The following is a 25,807-nucleotide window of genomic DNA, read 5'->3' on the forward strand; positions in this document are numbered from 1 at the left end:
AAGGGGACTGCTGAAGCGATAGGAATGTTCTGTCGATGGTGGTGAAACAGCTTTATAATACAGAAGTACCATTGACTTGATACTCTTCTGCAGAAGCTTTTCTACTCTCTTGGCAATGTCTCTGAAAGACCCATATTCAGTTTGTTTTTCCATTCTCATGTATTTCGAAGTTCTCTGTCTTCCACAGCAGGCAAAAATAAAATAATTTCTTTTCATATTTGCGTTACAGTTTAAGCATGTGGAGAACAACAAAAACCAGTTAACCTAGATCTGTGCTCTTCAACAGCGTAGCCACTAACCACCTGTGGCTATTGAGCTTTTGAAACATGCTGTGTCATGAAGTAACTGAATATTTAATTTTAGTTTTAGGAAACTAAAAAACTGACACTTGATTCAGTTATTGGAAAGTTTTTAAATATGATTGGAACAACTGAGGTATTTGAATCTACTTTTTCAACTGTAAATTTTATGAAATCTAAAAACTGATTATGTCCAAGGTGTGGGTGGCTCTTAACTGTTTACCAACACTTTGGGAGGCTGAGGCAGGAGGATTGGTTGAGGTCAGGGATCCGAGACCAGCTTGGGCAACACAGTGAGACCCCATCTGTACAAAAAGTTTAAAAATTAGCCAGATGTGCTGGCACACACCTGTGGTCCCTACTACTCCAGAGTCTGAGGTGGGAGGATCAGTTGGGCCAGGGAGGTTGAGATTGCAGTGAGCTGTAACTGTGCCACTGCATTCCAGCCTGGCAACAGAGCTAGACCATGTCTCTATAAAATAAATACCAATTAAATATTTCTGATGAAATTAGGGAGGTTGTAAGAAGATATACTATAAATGTAAAATATACACTGGATTTGGAAGGCAGTATAAAACTAAAATGTCTCAGTATTTTTGTATTGATTATATGTTGTAATGCTTATAGCTTAGCTATATCTTCAATATATTGAGTTAGTAAAATAAAAATTATTAGAATTAATTTTACCTGTTTTTATATTTCACTGTATTTCCAAGAAAATTTATAATTACATATGTGCTTTGCATTATAGTTCCATTGCACATCACTGATGTAGGCAATGTGAAAATGATCAAAATAATGCATTAATGTGAAAATGATTTAATAAACCAATAGACTTTTTAGGCTTTTTGTTCAGAGAACATGCTAAATTTCCATATGCTGAAACATATTCAGTCTTCAGAAATTTAAGTGTTTTTTTCCTGCTTATCTACCTCAAGTGGTGATCAGGTTTTTTGAGATTTAAAAGGTTCTACTATTTTGACAAGATCTTTAAAAAGACTTTCAGGTAAGCTACACTTGTACAGATACATACCTTATATATTTTGCATACATATGGCTATAGTCTAAATGTGTATCCCAAATTGCATATGTTGAAACTTAATTGCCAATATGATAATATTAAGAGATTGGGCCATTTGGGCATGATTTAATCACGAGATGGAACTCTCATGAATGTGATTAGAGACCTAATAAAAGAGACCAAAGGGATTATCTTAGTCCGTTTTCCTCTTCAACCTTAAGCCATATGAAGACACAAGAAGAAGGTACCATCCTGGAAGCAGAGAGCAAACCCTTATCAGACACCAAACCTGCTGACTCCTTGATGTGCAGCCTTCAGAACTTTAAGAAATAAATGTTTATTATTTATAACTTACCAAGTCTGTGCTATTTTGTTACAGAGCACCAACAGCTAAGACACATGTGCTTTCCAAAACTCGTATATATACAAGGCTGTCTTGTCTATAGTAGGACTGTTTGTAATTGTGAAAAGCTAAACAATACAAATCTCTAAAAGTAGAATAGATAAATCTTGTGGTAATCCTATAGTAAAGTACTATATAGCAATGAGAATGAATGAACTCTTGTATGGAGAACTATGTGGTTGCAAACCATAAACTAAATGTTGAACAGAAGAAGCCAGAAACTGAAGAAAGGTACTATATGATTTTATTTACGTAAGCTCAAAAGCAGGCAAATTAATCAATAGTGTTAAAAGTCGAGGTACAGGTAAGCGTCGTGTTTCTTGATCTGGGTGCTGCTTACAAAGATACGTTCACATTGCGAAAATGCATTGAGCTGTACCTTTAGGATTTCTGTACTTTTCTGTGTGTGGGCTCTAATAATAAAAGCTTCAAAATAAGAATAAATAAATAAAGCTAAATACATTTATGGTTTTTAGTGGAGAGATATTATATAGTTTTAAGTAGTGCTTCTCAAATTTTAAGCATCAGTTACCTGGAGAACTTGATTTAATACAGATTCTAATCAGTCCCTAGAGAATCTGACCCTGTGAGGCCCATCAATTTACATTTCTCACGAGTTCCCTGGTGTTGCTGTTGTTTCTATCCTGCATATCTCATTTAGTGGTGTTGAGGGAAAATAGTTTCAGAAAATACCATTTCTTTTTAAATCACGTTATATAAAATATGCTTTAAGGAATGATAAGAGAAAAATCTGTTATATATTGATTATAGTAACTATTATCTGTTAAGTATATTAACTACATTAAAAATACTGGGATCAGAAGAGGAGTATAAATACAGACAGCGAAACTTAAAGAGATATAGAACAACCTTATCAAAATATATATGAAAACTTAATATTATTTTAAAAATGAAACAGAATTGGTTCAAGAACTAAAAAGACTTAATAATTAGCCACTAAATGAATTGAATCAGAAGCTTAAAATTATATCATTAAAAAATGAGACCTGATTAATTTTAAAATATGTGCTATTCATCTTCATGAAAACAAAAATTAATCTGTATTGGGATTCTCCAGAGAAAGGAAAGCAAAGGAAGCCTTATTATGAGAATGGCTTATGCAGTTATGAAGACCAAGAAGTCCTGAAATTTTCCGTCAGCAAGCTGGAGAACCGGCAAGCCACTCCATGTGTTTAATTCAGTCCACATCTGAAGACCTGATAATGAGGGTCCAAAGGCCTAAGAACCACAAGTTAGTGATTTAAGTCCTGGTCTGAGTCCCAAAGCCCAAGAACCAGAAGCAGTGATGACCAAGGGAAGGAGAGGATGGATGTTTTACCTCAGAGAGCGAATTCACCCTTCCTCCATCTTTTTGTTCTATTCAAGAGTTTCATTGAATTGGATGATGCCCACCCAAATTGTGGAGCCCATCTACATTGCTCAGTTACTCATTCAAATGCTAACTTTTTCCAAAAACATCCTTATAGATACACCTAGAGGTAATGTTTTACTAGCTATGTGGACATCTCTTAGCGCAGTCAAGTTGAAACATAACAATTACACTGTTGTTATAGACACATCCATACAATTAAAAAATAGGGAACACTCAACAGTTTGCTCAGTGTCTAGTATTAACTTGGTAGCCAAACCAGAAGAATCATGTGAGAATGGAAAGCAAACAGGCCCATTTCACTTGTGAACAAAAATTGAAAAGTTCCCAATAAAATACCAAGCCAAATGTAGCAGGGCACTGAAAAAGATAATAATTATGACCAAATTATTATTATTTTTGTCCAGAAACGCAAGCCTTGGTTTAACTTGGGGGAAAAAAATTTAATGAAAGTTTCTGTAGTAACTCATAAAAGATAAAGAACATAATCATTTAAATAAATTCAGTAAAAGAAATTTTTATACTTCAACCTCCAATCAGTAGTGAATTAGGAATAGGAAGACAATTCTATGGCATGTTGTGTGGTAAAGGTTAATTTCTACCAGTTTTGGAATTATCTTGAGATGTTTTGCCAAATTTCTTGCATAACTAACCACTGGTCAATCACCAAAACGTACGGATTAATAATGATACTTTTGTAACCATGGATCAAGGAATTTTCTGGTGGTTTTCACCTATTTGTTACGTTGTTTATTAATTAGAATGAGATTAATTTGCATTTGGTCTTAGTGAAATCTCCAGCGGGTCCTACTGTTGAAGCTGATTTTGTAGCAGTGATATACATATATGACCAGGAAAATATTTAAAAACTCAGGTAAGACTCCATCTTGTGATGCTTCCTTCCAAAGTGTTCTATGCACATGCACATGGCTCCTGATCCAAGAGAAAATGTGCACCCACGACTCTTTCAGAAGAAGCCAGAAGCTTTCACCTGGAATCTTTTTCCAGACTCCTTGCAGGGAGAGGGACTTTAATCCATACCTTTATTTCAACACTGTTATTACATTGTATCCCTTTTCTGCATAGATTTGTAACCTTGTTACATGGAGCCTTGTGAGTCTTTTTTAGCAAGTGAACTCTGTTTTTGCACAGTTGATATTAGAAGTGGGATTGAGTAGAAGACTCCTGACTCAGCTGGGCATAGTGACTCACACCTGTAGTCTCAGCACATTGGAAAGCCTAGACAGGAGGGTGGATTGAGGTCAGGAGTTCGAGATCAGCCTAGGCAACCTAGCTAGCCCCTGTCTCTACAATAACTTAAAAAGTAGCCAGGCATGTTGGTCTGGCTACCTGTAATCCCAGCTGCTTTGGAGGCTGAGGTGGGAAGATTGCTGGAGGCCAAGAGTTTGCGACTACAGTGAACTATGATCACACCCCTGCCCTCCAGCCTGTGGGACAGACAGACACAGCCTTTAAATAAAAGACTCCCAGAGACTGGAAGACTGCTCTCTTTCTGCAGCAAGTTCCTACTTTCTCAGAACTTGTGATTAGTCATTTGTTAATAATTACTGGGCATCTACATAAACATCATTTATTGGAGCATAATATATGTGCATATAAAAACATATCATTAGGGTACAGGTTAATGAATTTTTACAAAATGAGCATACCCATGTAACTGTTTCTTGTGATGATCCAGAAATGGATCATTGATGCACCCACAAAACCTCCCTTGTCCCTACCACCCTTTGTCCCTTTCCAGTGCTCCTTTCTACCTTTTACCTTTACTACCTCTACGCTCCAGGGAACCACGCTCCTGACTTCTGACAGGTGAGATTAATTTTGAACTTGATGTCAGTGGGATCATACAAGATACACTCTTTTGAATCTGGTTACTTTCACTCAACATGAAGGTTGTGAACTTCATCCAGAAAAAATTTAAAAAGTAAGATTCCTGACTCATTCTTTGCTAAAAATATGACATAAGCACTATTTAGAAATAAGAAAAGGATGACTCTGATAAACAGGAGTAAAATATACTATTGATACAGAGGTGGTTGCCAGGCTATGCTTGGTTGGAAGTAGCAAAGTGTTTGGTATTAGTTACTGATAATAAGACTTCCTATAGCAATCTGGAAATTATAGAAGCTGAATTCCAGGAACTAGCAAAATTAGAAGAGAAATGCAAACTTAAGGCAAGCTGACCAAAATTCCAGTGCCTAGTTCTTGGTTTCAGGATTAGCAAAACTGAAAGTAAGTTCTGAAGTTGCGCTTCCTCCTCTCTGGCTGTCAAATGAAACCCCAACCATAGGAACTTGGACACTATAACTTTTGGTGAGCCAGCTAAACCTGAGGCTATAACCTACTACAACTAAGAAGATAATTCAAGTGGGGGCAAGTGGATGATGGAAGGGAGGAAACAACTGAAGTCAGAGATTATTCTATAACGAAAGAGGCTATTTCCTACAGGGTTACAAGGATTGCCCTGATGAAGCTTTGTTTGAATGGCTTCTGAGAATTTTAGATCCCTAGCACTGCCTTTGGCTTTGAACACTGTTGAGGAAGGGGAATACTTGCACCCATTCTGCATCTTTTTTGGCTGCTATCTTAGTGAGCATTGTTCAAGGAGAAATCCATCCTGACTGGAATGGATTAAAGAGGGATAAGTCATTCGCCAGAGAAGGGCAATTTCCCCACTCTTCTCTTGTAATTAAATGGTCTACTGAAGCTGCAGAAATGCTGATGATGCAGACATTACTGGCCTGACTATATGACAATGAAACAAGCTCCCTCTGGGATGCTTCTCATCCAGCTTAAGAGTGCTGCTATTAAACCTAAAGTTCCAAAATGATGTCCTTTGACTCCATGTCTCACATCCAGGGCACACTGATGCAAGACATAGGCTCCCACGGCCTTGGGCAGCTCTACTCCTGTGGTTTTGCAGGGTACAGCGGCACTCCTGGCTGCTTTCACAAGCTAGTGTTGAATGCTTGTGGCTTTTCCAGCTGTATAGTACAAGCTGTCAGTGGATCTACCATTCTGGGGTGTGGAGGATGGAAGACCTCTTCTCACAGCTCCTCTAGTCAGTGCCACAGTGGGGACTCTGTCGTGGACTCTCGGACCACACATTTCCCTTCCGCACTGCCCTTTCAGAGGTTCACCATGAGGTCTCTGCCCCTGCAGCAAACTTCTTTGCTGGACATCGAGCATTCTCATACATTATCTGAAATCTAGGTGAGGGTTTCCAAATCTCAATTCTTGACTTCTGTGCACCCACAGGCTCAACACCATGTGGAAGCTGCCAAGGCTTGGGGCTTGCATTGTGAGAAGCAATTTCCCAAGCTGTACCTTGGCCCCTTTCAGCCATGGCTAGAGCTGAAGCAGCTGAAACATAGGGCACTAGGTCCTGAGACTGCACAGAGCGGGGGGCCCTAAGCTTGGCCCGCAAAATCTTTTTTTTTTTTCCTTAGGCCTCTGGGCCTGTGATGGAAGGGGCTGTGTGAAGGTTTCTAACATGCCCTGAAGACATTTTCCCTTTTGTTTTGGTGATTAGCATTTGGCTTCTCATTACTCATGCAAATTTCTGCAGCTTAAACTTCTCCCCAGAAAATGGGGTTTTCTTTTCTATCCTATCATCTGACTGCAAATTTTCCAAATGTTTATGCTCTGCTTATTCTTGAATGCTTTCCTGCTTAGAAATTTCTTCCACCAGATACCCTGAATTGTCTCTCTCATGTTCAAAGCTCCGCAGATCTCTAGGGCAGGGGCAAAATGCCTCCAGTCTTTTTGCTAAAACATAGCAAGAATCACCTTTATTCCAATTCCCAACAAGTTCCTCTTCTCCATCCTCAGCCTGGATTTCATTGTCCATATCACTATCAGCATTTTGGTCAAAGCCATTCAACAGATTTGTAGTAAGTTCCAAACTTTCCCACATCTTCCTGTCTTCTAAACCCTTCAAGTCTCTAAGAAGTTCCAAGCTTTCCCACATTTTCGTGTTTTCTTCTGAGCCTTCCAAACTGTTCCAATCTCTGCCTGTTACCCAGTTCCAATGTCACTTCCACATTTTCAGGTATCCTTATAGCAACACTTCACTGTATTGGTACCAATTTGCTGTATTAGTCTGTTCTCACACTACCATGAAGAAATATCGGAGACTGGGTAATTTATGAAGAAAAGAGGTTTAATTTACTCAGAATTCTGCATGGCTGGGAAGGACTCAGGAAACTTACAGTCATGGAAATGGCACCTCTTCAGAGGGCAGCAGGAGAGAAAATGGGTGCCGAGTGAAGAGGGAAGCCCCTTATACAACCGCCAGATCTCATGAGAACGGCATCAGGGAAACTGCCTCCATGATTCAGTTATCTCCACCTGGCCCTGCCCTTGACACATGGGGATTATAATTTAATGTGAAATTTGGATGAGGACACAGATAACCATTTCAGATAGATTCTATGTCACTGCAAAATACCTGCTTTTAATAGTAAGGCACCATGTTAATTTTCTATTGCTGCAGTTTAAAGCAACACAAATTTATTATGTCCCAGTTCAGTTGATTAGAAATCCAGTATACTAAGCTCATCTTTCTGCCCCAGGTAACAAAAATCCACAATCAAGGTGTCAGCAGGCTCTGCCTCTTTCTGGAGACTCTAGGAAAGAACCCACTTCCAGGCTTTTAAGGTTGCTGTTGGAATTTGCTTGCATGTAGCAATAGGACTGATGCCCCTGTTTCCTTAATAACTGCTGTCTGGGAATTATTCTCAGCTTCTAGAGGCCACCAACATTTCCTGACTCATGGCCCATGGCCCACTTCAAAGTCAGTGACAGTGGGGCAAGTCTTTTTCCTGTTTCAAATCTCTTTAGCTTTCCTCTCTGCTGCAACTCTCTACCTCTTCTGCTTTTGAGGGTTTATGTGGTTACATTGGATCTTTCTGAATAATCCAAGATGCTCTTTGTATCTTAAAGTCAGCTGGTTAATTTTATCTGCAAAATCCCTTCAGAGCAGTAACTGGATTAGTTTTCGATTGACTGAGCAGTGTACGGGAACCTGAAGTGGACACCTTTAGAATTCTATCTACCACAGGCAATAATAGGTGAAGAAGGGTGATGTGAAGGACTGGGCCTCCTAACCAAATTCCTGTGGGAAAACCAAGGCCTCCTATAGATGTGTGGGTGAAATGGCATAGAGATAGGGAAGCAGCTCTTTTAGGTTAATTAGGTACAGGAACATTGCCTTAGCCTACTAATGAGTCCATTCAGGGTGATAGAATTAATTTAGGGAAACAGGGAGATGCTTCTGGAAGAGGGATGAACATTAAAATCTCATTAAAAGTTGAAATAAATGATTTTCAGAAGTATACTGTAGGGATGTATTTCTTACCTGAATATATAATTGGTATGGATAGCATAATTGGCTGCAAATTCTTCCTCCTACTGAGTGAAATTTTTTACAGATGAAATAACTTGTAGATCTGCTCTCCATTCAGTACTAATTGGATATGAAAAATGGGAATGGTTAGAGTTACCTAAGCTTATTCAAATAGTTAATTTGAAATGCTAACTAACATATGCCTACAGCAACAAAAAAAATTAGTACCTTAATTAAGGAAATGTTAGTTGCAGGCATGTTTGTATCCACACATTCTCTATATTATGCCCTGATGTTGCCAGTGAGAGAGGCTGATGGATGATGGGGACTGTCAGTGGTTACCAGAAACTCCATTAAGCAGTAAACTTTAACAGCTTCAGAAGTCCCTGATATAATCCACACTATTCAACTGCTAAATAGACTATTCAACAAGCTAAAAGTGAATGGTTTCCTGTAATTGACCTATTTTTTTTTCAATATCAGATGCCAGGAAGAGTTAACAACAATGTGCATTCACATGGAACGGTTTCCAACATACATTTGCCTCAAGGATACTTGAACTCCTCCCTGCATATTGTCACATTCTGTCGAGGCAGGTCTAGATACAATGCAGTGCCCTAATGCCCTGTCCCGATGATCCTATGATTATCTCTGAAACTGAGAATCAAGCTAAAAGCAATGTTACCATGATCATGAATCTGATTGGGGATCTAATTGTAGATGGTTAGTGAACCCTAAACAAATCTAGGACCCTGTACAGACTGTAAAATTTGGGAGGAGTCCATGGATTGGAGTGCCCCATGATACGCAAAAGACTGCAAGGAAAAAAATGTTCTTGCTCTCCTTCCCTCAGACTAAATGAGAGAACTAATGCCTAATAGACCTATTTGAATTTTGAAAAAATCATCTCATCTACTTTGGTATACCATTGGGTCCATTCCATTAAATCATCTGGAAAAAGTCTCTGTTGGAATGGGAAACTTGAACAAAACAACAATCTTCCTTGGAACTGCAGAGCCTGAGTTGAAGCTATCCTGTTTGGACCATGTTGTGCTAATGCTGATTATAATATTCAAAGTGTCAGCCACCTGCATTCGTACTGACACCAATCTATGGCAAAAGCCTATAACCATGCTCAACGGTGACTTCTGTGTTTTTGGAATAGAAAATTACCTAGTACTGTTCTCTGGTATATTTGTTTTAAAAGACAGTTACTAGATAGTCATTGGACATTTATTAATACAGCCCCTATCATTGGAGGACATAAAATTATATGAACTCCTGAATTAACCTCTCATGTCATGAGTAATGTCAAGAATGCATCCCAACATGCAGGGAATTGTTCATAGACATTCCACCGTAACATGAAAATAACTGTACAGAATCACTCTGCTATGATATGCAGTGGGACTCAATGTATGCATGAACAAGTGGCCTGTTCCCACTAGGACTTTCTAAAAGGACATCTGAAGACTTGGCTGCTGCTGCTATTGGCAGACCTAACCTTTCTACCAATTGCCTCAAGGATACATGGCAATTGGCCTCGTTTGCAGGTGGCAATTCCAGAAGGGAGTGTTATGGCTCAGTATGGAAAGCAGCTGTCTTGTGTCCAGCAGTTAGTAAATTCTTCATGGAAGAATAGATCAGGTTGGCATCCTAATGGGCGGAATTACAGACCCTGTTCCTGGCAGTAACAGAATTGACAGGAATACAATCCCAATGGTTTTGTTGCATATTGACTCTTGGACTGTTGCTAATGGACTTTCAATTTGGTCTGGCAAGTGAACTGTAGATAATTGAACAATAAAGGGAGCCCTGTTTCACATATCACATATTGGTCTTTCTATAATTCTGAGTGCAAATCAAAGTAAATCATTGCATTGTTCACCAAACAACTTCTATTCCAGTTTTTGAAGGTGATTGGAATCAACAAGTTGATGCTTTAGTTCAATCTCTTGAAGTGGCAATATGGGTCTATGAAATGAGTGGAGATACTGGATGTCAATCCATGCAGTGATGGGTTGACTGGCAACGTACACTACTGGGCTCTGCAGAAGCTCTCAAATTTTGTATGAAAATTAGACTATTCTGCTTGCCAACAGGAGAGGCAACATTTGCAATAATTTCTGAGAAGTATTCCAGTGGGAATAAAGTCCAGCATATAGCAGGGAAGTAGATTTCATTGCCTTTTCCCTTATTCATTCAAGAGTACTTGAATGGAATATACAAGCATAATAGATATTCTTTATTTGGCTTTGCATTTCAATATCTGAATCCATGGCTGCTAATACTACCCGAAGATTGAACAACGGAAACAAAATTATGGCACCAGTTTGGTCCTCATAGTTACATTCCTCAGGTCAAGGTGAAGCTTTCAGCCTGTGCACCAAGATTATGATGTAGCTGTGCTCTTGTATTATGTCCTCATCTTTAGGCATTGCTGTGACCTGAAGCAGGCAAAACGCTATAGTCAATTGCTGCTTGCTTTAAGCAGCCTCATCATTTACATCAATGTGCCTTTAAAAAATTCAAACTTTCTATGGGCGTTATCCTGCTCAAAACGTCGAGAAACACCAGGATACACAATAAGAATCAATAATATTCATCAAACATTGTTAAGAGTAAAACAAAAAAAAAGGAGAATTTCCTTTAATATCTAGAATTAGATGAGAAGTTCAATATTACCACCCCTATAAATATTGTACTGAAAGTCCTGGCTTGTGTAGTAAAAGAAAAAAGAAAAAGGGGTAGTGTAAGGATGGGAAAGGAAAGCAAAATTGTTATTAATCATGGATAAAGCAGTCTATATTGAACATTTTTTATAAGTTCATGTATTCTGCAGGAGTAAATTTTTTAAAAATAACAAGTTTATTCAAATTATAAGCATTAGTAAAGGTTTACCAAAGTAGCTAGGTGTATGGTCATCATGCAAAAATTGATTGTGTTACTTTAAAATAGCAATCAAGAGAAAACATGCATTTAAAAAATATATCACTAATATTAGTAATAAAATGCTACATTATAATTAATCTATGGATGTGGCAGCTATATGAAGAAAATTATGACATTATTTGAAGAAATTAGGCAAGACACCAATAAATGGAAAGATAAAGCAATGCAGTGGATAGAAAACATCACAAGGTATCTGTTATCCCCAAGATTATCTATTGATTAAATGAAATTTCAACAGCAATTTTAAGAAGTTTCTTTCAGGGATCTAGATATGCTGATAAAAATTTATAAAGAAGGGCAAAAGTCCAAGTATATCCAAAGAACTAAGGTGAAAGGGCTTATTCTGCTAGGTATCGGGATTTTACTGAGGATGATGTAGAATTGACGCAGGGATAGACCAACTGAGGAATCGCATACAGTAGCCTAGAAACAAGTTCAGGCATTAATGGAAACTTGATACATGACTTGATACATAACATTGGAGAAAACTGGAGAAAAACCTATAATGTGCTCAGACAATTTAAATCTCCATAAAGACAGAGCAATTAATTTAGGTCCAAACCCTACACCATTGACAAAAAGCAATTCCAGCAGGAAAGAAGACAAATGAGCAAGCAAAACTTTAAAATCTTGATAAGAATATATAGAAGAATATCTTTGACACTTACAGGTAGAAGACGATTCCCTGAATACAAATGTTGCAAGTAAAAGGGTAAAGACTGATATATTAATTGAAAGACACCATGAGAAAGTGAAGTGAAAAGACAGGCAACAGAATTGGAATTGTTATGTGCAACTAAGTAACTGCTATAAAAAGTTAATAAAACCTAAGAAAAATACAAAGCACATAACATAACAGTGGGCAAAACACATGGACAGACATTTTATAGAAGAGGAAACATAAACATCAAATAATATTCAAAGATGCTCTACTTTGTTGAAATGTATTAAATTCAAAATAAGACCTCATTGATGTACCATTGACTTTCATTTTGTATGTGGTTGTAGAACAATGGGAATCATTACACACTGTTTGTGTAAGTAGAATTTATATTTAAAAATATAGCAAACTTAAGCTTCTCTTAGTTGTTCTAATACAAAATATAAAATGTGAGATTTTATCTAAATGAATTCCATTATTACATACTTCCGATTAGATTTCAGATCATCATTACAATAGGTCGGATTCTTTTCTCCATTAAAAATATAAAACTACAAAAAATTTAGTGCTGTGCTGTGTTTTCTTTTTCTTAAAAAGTTCTATATTTACTTCTAAGTCTCCCTAGGGTTCAAAGATACCCAACTTTGAAAATCAATTAATATTACTTTTAATTAGGTTATTCACTTTTATAGACTTAGCCCAAGAGGATCACTTAGATATTTTTTCAGGACTCTGAAGAAACATTTTGAATGTTATTTGTAGTTATTATGCCATTTTTTTCCATAATTTCAACAGAGTGACCCACTCATGTAATACTTCTGTCTGCTCATAGATGTATGCAGCTTACTCAAGATAAGCAATTGACTAGAACACATATGATCTGTTATCATCTTTTCCCTGAACTTTAAAAAATGTTACACATTAATGTAATCTTACGCTCACTCATATTCTTAAAGCATGCAAATCCTAATGATATAAAAAATAATAGTAGATTGGTTATGGATGTCTCATATGTCTTCATCTGACTGAATGTCACACTTAAGAAGTCAATCCCTTAAATCAGAAAATGTCTTCTAAATGATGTATTTAATACTGAACTGTAGTTTGCATCCTTTATCGATATAAGAAAGGTATCAACAATATCAAAATGACTGAATAATAAGATTCCAGCAGAAATATTCTGATATCTTGATCTTCTTTGGCATATTTACATTGATATTTATTTGGGGGGTCATTATGGGCTTAACGCTTTCATAGATTTAATGCATTTGAGTTATCCATAATTATTTTTCTGTTTTTGATGCTGATGTTACCACAATCAAACCCCTATAATCTAGTTCCTGTGTACTTTTGATCTGATTCCATTAACCCCTGAATGAAACTTTGGCTTATATAAAAACTTTAACATTCTCTTTTTTTCTATCATTGTTTTTTTTTCTAATTAATTAATTTTTATTTTTATACTTTAACTTCTGGGGTACATGTGTATATCATGCAGCATTGTTACATATGTATACACATGCCATGGTGGTTTGTTGCATCTATACCCCTGTCATCTACATTAGATATTTCTCCTAATGTTATCCCTCCCTAATCCCCGCAACCGCTGCTATCCCTCCCCTACGTCTCTCAGGCCTCAACAGGCCCTGGTGTGTGATTTTCCTCTCCCTATGTCCGTGTGTTCTCATTGTTCAACATCCACTTATGAGTGAGAACATGCAGTTTGTTTTTTTGTTCTTGTGTCAGTCTGCTGAGAATGATGGTTTTCAGCTTCATCCATGTCCCTGCAAAAGACATGAACTTATCCTTTTTTATGGCTGCATGGTATTCCATGGTGTATATGTGCCACATTTTCTTTATCCAGTCTATTATTGGTGGTCATTTGGTTTGGTTCCAAGTCTTTGCAATTATAATCAGTGCCACAATGAACATAGGTGAACTTGCATATTCTCTTATACTTTCCTTCCCCAGACTTGGAATCAGTGATCCTTCCAAAATACCCTGGCTCCTTTTCATGAAAAATTGATTTTAAGGAGCTATAATCTGGACTCTACATTTGCATATTAGGTTGGTACCATCGAGGTTCCATTGCCGCTAGGTCATTTTAGTTGGCAGAGTATATTTATATATACATGTATATATATACATAAAATTTTGTTTATGTATATATACAAATAATTATGTAATATCTGCTCTATGATCTGCTATGCAGTAATGCTAATTCAAATATGTGTCTGTGGTCAAATTCATTTGGAGCAAAACTCTTCAGACAGACAATAGTCTTGAGATTTTGAAATATTTGAACACCATTTCTACTTCAGTTAAAGTACAGAAAAATACATGATTTAGTGCAGTCAAAGCTCTTTTTGGAGGAAACAAATCATTTAATTTTTATCAAACTGATCACATCCCATATCAAACAAGAATGATTTACAGTTAATGAGATAATAAGTTTTAGTTTCTAATAAATACTTGATATTTTTCTCATATAAAAGTACTTTCTCAATCCTTTGGCTTTAGTAGTTTAAGAGCACTCTGACAAACTTTATCCATGTTGATATATTTTGAGTAACTCAAACATTAAATTTCAGAAAGTGGAGAAGCTAATTTCAATAAAATATACTGTTTTAGGGAGGGAATCTTTGGTCTGTTTCCTGTGGGCCAGTTTTTATAGAAGCACAGAGCTTTTTTCAATTACCCTTTGTATTTTAAGCATTTCTAGTATTTTTGTGGTGGGTACCATAAAGGATTGGGTTAATAATAATCTTATTCCTTGAAATGTGTATTTGGCATTTCTTGAAGGATTTCTATAGAAATGTCTCCTAGTTATCTTTACTTTGTAACCCCCACTTACCTGCAGACAACATAACTTCATCTCTTTAGAGTTAAGATTTTCCAGTTTTCTCTTAAAATTTTTAGGATATCATGGTTTCCAGATCTATGTATAAAAAACTATGATTTTGAGTCATCCTTGCTGTGCCAGTGACAAGTTTTACAGACCAGGGACCATCATGGCTAAACATCCATTGGATGAGGGCTGAGATCCCTTCTAGATTCTTGGGCTGGGCTGGGGACTTCCCATAGACTGATTTAGTCTAGGGACAAAAGAAATACATCCAATGTATAAGGAGAACTATATGAAAAAGAAACATATAAGAGTTGGTGGGAAAGGTTATGCTAAGGCTAGAGAAGCTCATAGAGAAGGTAGACTCAGTTAATGCTATTTGTATAAATTTGCAAGTCTTTCTGAACTACAACAGCTCAGAAATGGAGCCAAAGTCAGCCATATCAGCCCTAAGCAGTGAAGAACAAGGGAGAAATGTGCATCCCACCTTGGTTTCTTAATGTCAAAATTACACATATCCTTGCTTAAGCCCCTTTGAAAATTACCTTGTGGTTGAGGGAGGAGCAAACAGGAATGAGAAGATAGTTTAATACTCAACAATTGAGAGAAAAGGCAACTAGAGTCACAAGTCAGACAACTTTATGTGTGTGTGTCTGTGTGTGTGTGTGTCTGTGTGTGTGTGTGTGTGTGTGTGTGTGTGTGTGTGTGTGTGTGTGTGTAGCTTTTTAACTTAACCATGCTCTGAGAAGTTAGACAACTTTAAAGACCTCTTTGAAAAGGGCACTGAAAATATAGATTCCATAGTGTTTTGTTGCAGTAAACCCTCATATCAACCTCAAGTGTTAACGATTTGCTGATCTTTATGGATGATTAGATTTAGAAAATAAACTCATAGTAACTTGCTTAAATTGAGATTTTACCTAAGAGTACTTCCAAATGCCTTTGAAACTTCAATGATTAAAAAAATTTTTACACTTTATTGCATATTTACTCTTTCCACTTTTAAAAGCTAAGATTATGTTTATCAACCTGGAAAGACCTTTAGGTTCCATTAGTGATAAAAAGGGCGACATCTGCTGGAACTGTGCAGTTCAGCATCAAAGAGTAAGGTCTGAACAATTGCCTTGACTCACATGGTGGCTGCGTTTCCAGGAGAGGTAGCAGATACACCTGCAAATGGGAAAACAACGAAGTCTATGTTTTATTTAGAATGGAGATTTATTAGGAGAAAGCTAAGCTCTTTAAGACAAGATTTCAAGAGCTGAAAGGTTCCGGAATAACATCTTTGCAAAGAAACCCACACTACTAAGAAGCTTAAAAAGTCAGAAAGAAAGCGGTTAGCAGTGGTTGCTATAGAAGCAACTGCAAACCTGTCCTCTGGGAGAACAGAAGAGAATAGTTAGCTGCCCTCAGGGAAGTGGGTTCTAGGGGCTCATTAAGAGACACAGGTGACAGCAGATACCTAGCTCTGAAAAGGCAAATAGCTAAGAAGTGCCTGTCTGTAAGTTCTTTTATTATCAGAGACTGCAGCGTTAGGGGCGTAGAGATTAGCCAGAATAGCAGGGTACCAACATATAAATTATTGTAAAATCCAGGCTGTATTTTGTCATCAGCATTGCAGAATGTTTTGAATGACGCAGTATGACAACAGCAAAGGATTATAGTCATTACCTTGCTTAGGGAGAAATTTTATGCATCATGTATATTTAAACCACAAATACCAAAGGTTTTATGTGCACTGACTCAAATGTCACAATTTTAAGTCTGTTTCAGATTTGAAGCAATGCCTGCTAATTCAGCATTCTGAAAATGAGTATCCCTATTTATTTTTTTCATATTTTTATAAAAGTTGACACTTTCATTTTTTCTCAGGCTAGAAATACTTGATAATTTTTGTTACCATTCTCTAAATCTTATTTTTCAGAGCTTGGCAGTATGAAGATAAAGTGTGTGAAAAGTATGAGTAGTTCTTTAAAATTCTCTTTTTTTAACCTGCACATATTTTCTAGGAATTGTGAACTGAGTTTTTATAGATATTCTCTTTAAAAAAATTTCTTTAGCAATTGGCTTTTCAGACCACAAAATCCTTGAAGATTTCATTTGATCCACATTACCATATCTCTTGTACCAACTCATTTTAGTATTTCTTTCATGAAAGTTTATACAAGACTTCTTCAGGGATAAGCATTTCTGAAACTGTATTTTTTTGGAATATCTTTTTTATAGCAATATTTTAGTCATTCATTTACTTATTTATGTTTTGAGACAGAGTCTCACGCTGTCACCCAGGCTGGAGTGCAGTGGGGCAATCTCGGCGCACTAGAACCTTCAGGTTCAAGCAATTCTCCCGAGTAGCTTGGACTAGAGGTGTGTGCCACCATGTCCAGCTAATTTTTGTATTTTTTTTTTAACAGAGATTGCATTTCAACGTGTTGGCCAGGCTGGTTTCAAACTCCTGACCTCAGGTGATCTGCCTGCCTCGGCCTCTCAAAGTACTGGGAGTACTGGCGTGAGCCACAGCGCAGGGCCTACTGCAACATTGTAAAAGGAAATTGCTTGGGTATGTAATGTTATATCCAACATTCTTTGCCTTAAATATTTTAAAACATCCTACTCCTTGTTTTATTGCATCTATTTTTGTTGCTATGTCTGATGTTCTGATCCTTGCTTCTTTGTAGGTGATCGCTGGCTGACTCACTGTAAGCTTAGTAAATTTCTCTATGCCTTGTTCTAAAATTTCTCTCTAGCATTTCCAGTCATAGGTTTTTGTTTGTATACCCTGTTTGGCCTGAAGGCAATTATGGCAATGAAACCCAAGTGCACAGACACCCATGACTCTGCTGAACTGCTTGTACTTCAGGCATCCTCATCACACCACTTTGCCCGTGTCCAGGACTCTAACCAGAGGTGCATTTTTTGATAAGTGATATGTGAGATCCAGTATAAACCCACCAATTAAAAACACCTTGTGTGGTAAGATCTGTGTGCTCTGTTGTTCTAACTGAATATTTTTATCTGTAAAGCATGTCTTTTGGCAGCTTCTCTTCTAAAGGGGTTGTTCCATCCTTAGAACCTGGCCTTAGAGGGACATCATGTGGTAGTATAAGGTTATGCAGGCAAGCTTGTCGGCAGCATTCTTCGTGAATTGCTTTTCTCTTGAGAGATCAACTCTTCATTCATAGGATGCATTTTTTCTAACCGTTCTCATATGCCAAATATGGTATCCTTTACATCAAAACAATACTTTGTCACTGTATAATGGATTAAATTATTTAGGTGGAGAGGAATTTTCAGGATTTTTTTTAAAAAAGTTTTTGAAATAAATTTAGGGAATAACAATTCTAAAGGTTGTTTTAGGATACACGCTGATCAAGAGTATGAAACTACCCAGCGGATGTCGCTTTTCAGAATGCCTTAAAGTCATTAACATTTGAATCCTAACCAAATTTTAAAAGAAATGTGAATTTTGTTTGCTCGGCAAAAAGAGTGATGACAATCCTAAAGTCCAGGAATAACATCTGTGAAACACAAACATGTTTCTCCAACTTGATGGTGAATTAATGCTAAGTATGTGCTAACTTGAGACCTTTATTATTTAAATTGTGTTTTTAGTAGTATTCTGATCAAAACCATTATTAATGTCGTTGCCTTGCACCACACCCATCTTTATATCATTGTGTTCTAATATCACGAGATAAGCATATGTTTCTTAAATAATATTTTTTGATGTAATAGTGTTAGTTATGTTTGTGCTATGTTTTCTTTATATGTTTTTATTTTGATGATTTACATCACATCCAGTTATTTATAGGGCATTGAAGACCAAACTTACAAAAAACATCAAGTATTTTAAAGTTGACTCCTAACAGAGGCTGAGGTGGAACTCTTGTTCCAGTGATTTAGGGAGGGAGAATCCTCAGGAGAAGAGCATGGGGGGACCAGGACAGGACAGGGTATCCAGTTCAGAAAGAATGTGTCTTATCTGGAGACTGACTTCAGCCTGGTCTCACAGGATGGCTCTAGAGCAATGCTGCCATACAGGTGATTTTAAATTTAATGTAAAAAGTGTGTTTAAACCATCTTCTTCTTTTTACATTTTTACATTTAAATTTAAAAATGTGAAAAGAAGAAGATGGTTTTAAATCTTTTTTAAAACGTAAAAAGAAGATGGTTTAAACCCACTTTGTTTGAACCAGTACATCCAAAGTATTGTCATTTCAGCATGTATCAATATTAAGCATTTGATAAGATATCTATATTAGTTCGTTTTCACACTGCTGATAAAGACATACCCAAGACTGGCAATAAAAAGAAGTTTAATTGGACTTAACAGTTCCACATGGCTGGGGAGGTGTCAGAATCATGGCTGGAGGTGAAAGGCACTTCTTGCATGGAGGCAGCAAGAGAGAATGAGGAAGTAGAAAAAGTGGAAACCCCTGATAAACCCATCAGATTTCATGAGACTTATTCCCTATCACAAGAATAGCAGGGGAAAGACTGACCCCATGATTCAATTATCTCACCCTGGGCCCCTCCCACAATACTTGGGAATTCTGGGACTTACAATTCAAGATGAGATTTGGGTGAGGACACAGACATACCATATCAGTATCTTACGTTCTTTTTTAGTCTTTGAAATCTTGTGTGCAAACAACATATCTCACTTCAGGTTCTTGACAGTCATGTGTGGCCAATTAGGACGGTATCCAGTGGCACACACCTCAACTGCACAAGAGTTGGTCACATCTTGAGCCAACAGGGTCAACGTTTGTACCCCCATTTCAGTCAGTTATTGGCTGTACTCTGCCCTCAGAGAGTTGGGAGGAGGAGTTTCACAGGTGAAGTGGTTCCTGTTTGTCTAAGGACCATTTTTTTCTTGAAAATGTGTGGTCTTTGAGTTTTACCAGCAGGAGTGGGCCTGTGGGTAACATGTCTGGGCACCTGAAAACAAAGCATTCTGGACAGTCCCTAGGGCCTCTCATGTGCACTTGCTTTTCACATTAAGTTCTTTCAGTGCACACAGAGCTTCTCCAGGATTACATTTTTCTTTTTTTTCTGTGAAAACTATGAGGAAGTCCAGTGGGACCAATGATAGCTCCCACTGCAGGCTTCCACCCAGCACTCTCTCATAACCAAGGATGTTCCTTCTCCAACAGTTGGTGCAGCTTCTCCTCCCCATTGACTGGCACTTCTGGTGGTGGTGGTGGCAGTTGAGTGAGTGTGTTTGTGTGAAGGGAGGTTTTGTGTGTGTGTGTGTGCGTGTGTGTATGTGTGTGTGTATATGTGTGTGTGTGAAGGTTGTCCCAGACTCTCATTGCTAAAGGATCTGACTCCCTGTTTATTTTGCCCTTATTAATAGCTGTGACTGGCAGTAGAGATAAATCCAGCAATGCTAGTAACAAAAGACATCCTGGTGGATCACCAGAGTGCAAAATATCTTCTACTCTGCCTCAGTTATGTAGTAGCAGCCCTATTTCTTCATGATTAGAATCAATCGCCCCTGCTAATATAGCAACTTCTTTCGTAGCTGGCTGCTTCACTAGCACAAGGAACATACACTGAGCAGAAATAACCTTAAGTTTAGTGCAATTCACATTGTTTCTCCTTCTGGAAGTGATATTTTCTGGGAATCAGGAATGCTGCACCCACAGAGCCTATATTTGTGCACATGGGAAGTACAAATCCCTTGAATGTAGATGCCAGTGAATGGCTGCTTCCCCCTTTCTCTACCTAAACACATGTATTTTACATTTTGAGGACACAGCACCATATAATGACCATTGATTTAATGTGTGTATTGCATAATAAAGGATAGTATCCCATCCTCTTGCAGGGTGTAACACTGAAGCTCGTGACTCCCTGCATCTACAAAGCACTTCTTGATCACAGGCCGTGGCTCTTGTATGCTATGGGAGGTGCTAAGACCCGGGTATTCCTTGGTCATATGCCCACTGCTTCACCTCCACTGCTATAAAGTAGGTATCTGGGAATGAGGAGATGGTATACAGGATCCTATGTGAGCAGAGTTATTCTTGGATAAGAGTGTTTGCTGAGATATTACAGACAGGAAAGGCAGGCACTTACCTGGAATACGGGTCTATCCCATCCAGGATTACATATTACTTGGAAGAATGGAAGGGATCTGATATAATCATTTCCAGACAATGTCCAATATAGACCTTCTGAGAGATGCTGTCAGCATTGGTCCCTGATGGTGACATGACAGATCTTTAGCAGGTGCTGCAGCTAATTCACCCTCGACCTAAGGAGTCTCATGCTATTGGACCCATGCATCTCTGCCACGATGGCTGCTTCATCTGAGTCTGTTGCCTAAGCACTGGCTTGACTGAGAATGGAGCCTGACTAACATTTATTTGTTAATTCATCTTGTCTACTTGCTTGCTGAGTGTCTCTTTGGCAGTAGCTACTTCTGATGGGCACTAACCTGAATTTAGAAAGATGTTCACACTTTGTTCCCACTCTCATGTCTCCCAGGCATCTCATCTGCATGCCTCTTTTCAGACCTCTTTGAGTCCAATCTAGCGAGCCTGCTCTTCTAGGCCTCTGACTAGACATTTAGCACTCCCCATGATACACCCTTATCTCAGCTACATATGTTTCCATACAAACTGTATGGTCAGGCACATTGCCTGAGCCTCTGGCCACTGGACTGTAGAAAAGCAGCTTTTTTTTTTTTTTTTTTTTTTTTGAGACAGGATCTTACTGTCACCCAGGCTGGAGTAGTGCAATGGTGCTATTTTTATTCACTATAACCTCCAACACCCAGGATCAAGTGATTCTTATGCTTCAGCCTCCCAGATAGCTGGGATTACAGGCATGTGCCACCATGCCCAACTAATTTTTTGTATTTTTAGTAGAGATGGGTTTTCACTATGTTGGCCAGGCTGGTCTCAAATTCCTGTCCTCAAGTGGTCCGCCCACCTTGGCCTCCTAAAGTGCTGAGATTACAGGCATGAGCCACTGCCATTCAGCCAGCAACCATTAGTTTTTGTTATGTACCCCAATTTCTAGCAGGCTCATTCATGAACAAAGGTTGAGCTTTTTATTCTTCCCCTTTGCTTTCACTCGCCCCACCCATTGCTGCCATGATGCCATAGGTATGAGCTTAGGACAAATACCTGTTCACTAGTGGCAGGTGACATGAGAGTCTAGGTTAGCAGTTTATGCAACTTAGTTGTAACCTCTGAACCTGCTCATGTTTGATACTGGGTGCAACTAGTCCATTGTGCTATAGATTATGGCTGGGTCCACCTATACCTTAGTGTTTCTGAGAGTACGCAATATAGTATTTTTGTCTGTGAAGTCACATGATGACTTCATATCTCTGATTCCCCTATGACCCAGTAGTAAATCAGGGACTGTTTTACAAATTGTGTCTGTAGTTATTTTTTGCAGATGACATGGCTTCTTCCAAACCTAGAGATCTAGCCACAGCTTCTTGCTGGGGCTTACCAGAGGCTCTGCCTGGCATCTGTCTCTACTAAAGACACATCTGGAATTACGAGATGGCCCAGGTAGTCCGATTGCTGCTACATAGCCTGGTGCAGCTGCAGAGCTTCCTCGTTCTGTGCTTCTTTCCAAACAAGCAACTCGTGTCCCAAGATAAGTGAATTATGATACCATTACCTGTATGACATATGGTGAATTATGTGATACTCTAAAAATAAATAGTTAAATAGATATTGAAACACAGTTCTGTGATACCTCTTAAGGTAGGATTTCTCAACCTCAGGACTATTGACATTCTGGGTCAGATAATTATTTTTTATGGAGAAGTGTCCTGTACATTTTAGGATGTTTAGCAGCATCCTGGTTTTTACCCACTAGATTCCAGCAGCCCCTGCCCCAAGTGAGAAAACCAAAAATGTCTCCAAATATTGCCAAATGTCCCTTAGGGAATAGCCAACCCAGCTAAGAACCACTTATTATATGATTCTCTAGAATGTCTCCTGTATTTATAACATGAATGTATGCTGTTGTTTTAAAGATCTAGGAAAAATTTTCTCCAGCATCGTTCTTACTTTCGAAGCAGTCGTAAGCCTTTGTTTCCTCAAGCTGTAAGTAACATAAATGATTATAAAACTCAAAATCCCCATTATAGTTTCCATATGAAATATTTACAAGTCACAGAAGGTTTTGTTTTGGTTTTATGGGATTGTTACTACTATAACATGATCATCATTCACGTGATCTCTAACATGTTAGATTGATCTATGATAAAATAGCTTGTCAGTGAACTCTTGCTTTTAATGTGAGGAAAATACACCAGTGCAGCAGTGAGGAGGTGAGGACCTTGGCCATTGCTGGAATTAGAGGTGGAGTGGCTCTGCATGAGTAACCAAGTGCTGCCTAGGATGGGATGGATATGTCTGTCTACAACTGCCTCAAGCCTTTTTGTCCCTCACACTAACCTAAGCCCCATTTTAGCCTACTTCAAAAATAAAGTAATATTTAAATATATGTACTATAAATATGTATATATAAGTGCTTATGAAGTATTTAAGTATATACAGAGTGATACAGTAACACTGACTTTTGTTTGCTTTAGAAGCACCTTATTTATCAGTTTGCTCAGCATGGAGAAGGGAAGAAAATTGTGAGTTCTCGAATCTTCCTCTCAGACTTCAATGCCTGGCACACATGTTGGGAATGTTGAGAAATAAAATCAAAGAGTAAATATTCTGTGGCAAATTGGAGCAGCTCTGTTAGGGCCAGTCTAGGAGGTGCTCCTGTGGATGGTGACAGCTTGTGTTATGCATGCACTGGACAAGTCCATATGGCATATGGCTCTGTGACTCACAAAGCAAATAGTGTTAACTCTGGCCAGTGACTGGAGCTTATGGCAGCTTTACTCACAGGTGCTTTGCAGTTGCTATCAAGGCAAGTGTGTACTTACAAAAGGCCGCCATCCAATGGTATCCACATTGTTTGTGGCAGGGCAAACACAGGCAGGTCAGAGGGTCAAGCCAGTGTCAGCAGACATGGATGGGCTCCACCAATTACAGGCACTTTTCTCCAACAGGTATGATTGAACAACAGGTTACATTTCCTCCTCACAAGAGAACTGCGTGCCTCTGTCACTAAACAGAGCCCACTCTTAATGCAATTCAGGGGTAGCTGAACCATGGGGCTCTAAGGGGGACAGAAATGAAGAAACTTGAATGTGCTGAATGGGATAGAATTGTGCTATGAATAAGACTCAGGAATAGGATTGCCTATGTTGCAATATTTTCAACTTTGCAATAAGGCAAATGCCTTACATATTTGGTTATCCTGAAGAAAGGGAAAGGCCTCTTACCCCAAATTTTGTCCAAATGTGAAGACTGATCACACACACACACACACACACACAAACTCCAAGATGGCATAGAAAGGTTTATTGCTCATATAATGAGGCTTTCTTGTGAGAACAGGGTGGCTCCTTAGTGGGTCCAGAAATGGTTTGAAAGAACAGGGAAAGCAGTAGCCTGGAGTTTTCACTGAGGATAGTGATGGGGGAGGAGTAAATGTTCCCACCGGTAGTTTGAAACTCCCAACAAAGGAGGGAGCACCTCAACATTGTCAGCAACTTTCCCAGGTGTAGAGTAGAAGGAACACAGGGAGAGATGAGGCTTCAAACCTGTGCATGGTCAAACATAAAAAAAATGGAAGCTGATTGTGTGTTAGCTTCCTAGGGCTGCTAGACAAGTGTCTAAAACTGATGGCTTAAATTGACAGATATTTGTTGCCTCACAATTCTGGTGACTGGAAACCTGATATTAAGGTGTCTGCAGGGATGATTCCTCCTGGAGGCTCTGAGGCAGAATGTGTTTCAGGCTTCTCTTTTGGTTTCTGGTAATGGCTGGCAGTCCTTGGCTTTTCTTTGCTCAGAAGCATCACTGATCTCTGCCTCTGCCTCATCATGATCTCCTTGTGTATCTGTCTTTGTGTGACTTTTCCTCTTCCTATAAGAGCACCAGTCATACTTGATTAAAGGCCCATCCTACTCCAGTGTGACCTCAACTAAATTACATCTTAATTACTTCCAGATCTCATTTCTAAATAAAGTCATATTGGCAGGTACCATGTGTTAGGATGTCAACAAATATTTTGGGGAGAAAAAATTCAACCCAAAACTGACTATGAAATGTTACATGCCACTCTTTGACAGAAGTGATTAATGCTTGGATATAAGGCAAACTTAATGGCAGACATAACTTCTTGATGGTAAGTTTATCCTTACTGTAGGTTTAATTGATCATGGACCACTGGCATAGATTGGGTGGGTGTCTCATAGGGCTGAAAGAAATAATTTCCTCCATTTATCCTTTCTCCCTCAATGCCATTGAGTTTCTGCTATGATTTTTGCCATCACTAAGCACTGGGCAATAAGAACAAATTTTGCTTCATTAACTTCATTAGGGTCTGCAGATTGCTTTGTTTTCTAAATGTGCTGAGTATAGAGACAGTACAGTGATCATCTTTGAACTCTTTAAAAGAGACACTATAATTAAAGTAATTTATGGTTGGTCCATAACAGCTCTAGCTTTATATCTAGGGATGCCTGGATATCTGGCTTTAACTTTTGGCCAAGATAAGGGTAATGGAATTTATAATGTTCTATTTAAATTCTGACCCTTAGGACCAATTTTTAAAGTATAACTTTCAGCTGGCATAATGGGTTAGACATTCTGACCTGACTATGGGTCAGAGGTACATTAAAAATCTTGGGCTGGGTGCAGTGGCTCACACTGTAATCCTAGCAGTTTGGGAGGTTGAGGTAGGTGGATCACCTGAGCTCAGGGGTTCGAGACCAGCCCAGCCAACATGGTGAAACACCATCTCTACAAAAAAAAAAAAAAAAAAAA

The 25,807-nt window shown here is 38.3% G+C and overlaps 1 protein-coding gene across 3 annotated transcripts in view; it reads left to right on the top strand.

Moving 5' to 3' along the window:
* The window catches only part of CCDC102B (coiled-coil domain containing 102B), a 391,327-nt gene that overhangs the window by 1,023 nt on the left and 364,497 nt on the right, over nt 1–25,807 (top strand). The gene's annotated exons all lie outside the window — the stretch shown is intronic.

The sequence above is a fragment of the Sapajus apella genome, unplaced genomic scaffold (assembly GCF_009761245.1).
Source record: "Sapajus apella isolate SASKATOON/1434 unplaced genomic scaffold, GSC_monkey_1.0 scaffold30, whole genome shotgun sequence".
Lineage (NCBI taxonomy): Eukaryota > Metazoa > Chordata > Mammalia > Primates > Cebidae > Sapajus > Sapajus apella.